This window comes from Sinocyclocheilus grahami, unplaced genomic scaffold, assembly GCF_001515645.1.
Source record: "Sinocyclocheilus grahami isolate Dianchi unplaced genomic scaffold, SAMN03320097.WGS_v1.1 scaffold652.1, whole genome shotgun sequence".
NCBI classification, from domain to species: Eukaryota; Metazoa; Chordata; class Actinopteri; order Cypriniformes; family Cyprinidae; genus Sinocyclocheilus; species Sinocyclocheilus grahami.
In genome coordinates, this window is record NW_015505831.1 from 453,816 (window position 1) to 456,703 (window position 2,888).

At 38.8% G+C, this 2,888-nt stretch overlaps 1 protein-coding gene across 2 annotated transcripts in view; it reads right to left on the bottom strand.

Moving 5' to 3' along the window:
- Positions 1 to 2,888, bottom strand: part of cobll1b (cordon-bleu WH2 repeat protein-like 1b) — a 69,196-nt gene that overhangs the window by 56,503 nt on the left and 9,805 nt on the right. The gene's annotated exons all lie outside the window — the stretch shown is intronic.

A 2,888-nucleotide genomic window follows, 5' to 3' on the forward strand; every position in this document is an offset into this window, starting at 1 on the left:
ACTAGAAATCAGTGGTTAAGTTGTATTTACAACACTGTTCCAGAACAGTTCAACCCAAACATTCAGATGAGTGCTGCACATTTTATGGAGGATGAGGACTGTTTCCTGAACCAGTAGCCTAATGCGTCTGTGGCACAAAGACTGTTTATATAAAGTTGGGCAGTTCCAACTTTGCAAGGACAGTCTGGCGCTTCTGACTCACAGCCTGTTAGTAAATTTTTTATATTTAAATAATTTGCCACTGATGATTCAAAAGCGAGTTTTGGGCAGTGTAGAGTAGCGCTTGTTGTTTGTCATTTCTCCGATCACAAATGCAGACATGGTTTTAATTTTACGCAGCGCAATACGCAACGCAACGCATAAAAAGACGGTATAAGTCATTATAATCAGTAATTATGTCCCCACTGGATGCAACAAATGCCTCGTTTGTAATGGGTTTTATTGGTTTTGTCTCGTCGTGCTGGTAGACGGCATCACAGTATGCTAAGGGGCATAACATTTCCGTCACATGCTAGAGGCATTCGCCAATCACAACGCACTGGATAGCTGGCCAATCAGCGTATACCTCGCTTTTTTAGAACGATGAGTTTTGTAAAAATCGACGCGTTTCAGAAAGGCGGGGCATAGAGGAGCAACAATAATGTACATTACATGGAAAATAATGTGTTTTTTAACCTTAAACCGCATAAACACATTGCATTACACCAAATACACAAAATAATGTTCTTTTTAGCAACATTATATGATCCCTTTAAAGTCTGTCTAAAGCATTGGTTCTCAAAGTGTGGGGCGCACAAGTATTGCAGGGTGGGGCGCAGGCCATTAGCAGAAAAAGAAAAGAAATAAAACAGTAAACAGCCAAATTACTGTTCTGATTACTTCATTTCAAAAGTATTTAGTAATTAGTTACATTACTAGTTACGTTACTTTTTTCTCCATGAAATTTATGAAATCCCAGCATACACGCTCCCGATAAATATTTGTTATTAAAGCATCAACATTCACAGAACACTGTTATTTTTAACTAAAACAAGCGGCTGCTGCGTGCATGGTTTGGCATGGCAGAATGCTAAAAGACATTTCAGTTCATCGCAATCTCACAAATCTCTATTATAACACAATAAATATATGCATAATGAATCTTTCATAATGTCTACAATTCGTGTGTCATACTGAGAGGATTCATGAGCACGCACATTTCAGCACTGCATCAACGCTGCAAACACGTGTTATAGCCTAAATAGAAACTCTGCATACGCTTGCACATGTTAATCGTTTATATTTTATATTAGTTCATGTTGCTTTTGTGCAATATATGAATAACAATATATTTGTTTTAGATATTTTATGTTTAGATATTTCTATTTTGCGGGAGTCCCGTGAATCATTTTATTGTCCCACATCCCACACACAAGCGTCTACCCGGCCGCACCAGCACTCACCCATCTTGTCCTGCACCACACTCTGATGCGTCGGGTCTCGCGGGAGCAGGTCTCTAATCCACTGGCACTTGACTCCACAGTGCGTGTGCTACATCCTTTTTACAATCTCTAGATTAGAAAACACTGCATTCTGTCAGCAATGTAACGCGAAAGTAACGTATAGAGACCTCGGCTTGTAACTATACTCTAATGACTTGGAATCCGCTTTGTCCACGGTGAAAGCCGATCCGGCGATCCACTGCGCGAAGTTGATGTATTTCCTCAGCGACCTCTTTTGGAAGGCCAAACAAAGTAGTTTTGCTTTCACAACGAAACACAGCGCCTTCACGACATGGCGACAATACTACAGCGAGAATAAAAGTTACGCCTTCTTTCTTTGCGTGAACATTTGGGCGGTGTTATGCAAATCTTCCCACATCGTGAAATGTGGGGGCGTGTTAGAACAAGCCGTTTTAGGTTGACTTAAAGTCAATCATAATAAATACATTTTATAAAGAATATCTCTTTGGATTTGAGACTTTAGTCTTTGCAACTTTACAGATCTTCTTTATGCAGCAAGAGCTTGTAACTCTCCAAAGAGAAAGGAAAAATTGAAATCGCATCAACTTTGTTTCAGTACGTCATAAATAGAACAAGGCATCAGTTTAATGTCGGGTTTTGTCGTGTTGCACCGGGCCGCATCCAGTGTACACAGCGTCACTGATTATAATGGGCTCTACTCTCTAATCTGGATTTTTTTATAGGTTTAAAGGGGGCGGGACCAAAAAAAGTTTAAGAACCACTGGTCTAAAGTTAACAGACAGTGTTTAAAAAGTGCAGTCCACATGTTTACATATGTTTATTACAATGATTTTGAATTCGGCTACCTAAAGTAGTGTGGTAAAGCAACAGATTTGTTTTTATATTTCTGCTACTAGTAATATCTACTTTAGTTGTGTGATTTGTTACTGACTTTCATATTAATGTTTACACCAGGCTTATTTGTCAGTGCTTTATGTTGTCATAATTATTACATGCTTACAAGGTTGGAAGTTCAACAAATCAGTCAATATACTGTGATTGAAGTTGTTAAATAAAAATGTAACTTTTATAAAGAATATCTCTTTGGATTTGAGACTGTAGTCTTTGCAACTTTACAGATCTTCTTTATGCAGCAAGAGCTTGTAACTCTCCAAAGAGAAAGGAAAAATTGAAATCGCATCAACTTTGTTTCAGTACGTCATAAATAGAACATGGCATCAGTTTAATGTCGGGTTTTGTCGTGTTGCACCCAGTGTACACAGCGTCACTGATTATAATGGGTTCTACTCTCTAATCTACATAATGACTGTTATTAATGTTCTCAATTATAGATCAGTGGTTCTACTGTATTTTGCCGCTCGCGTCGTTGGTGAGGAGGAAAGCCTGTGTGTGTCCTATGCCTTAGCGGACAGCATGAAACCCACA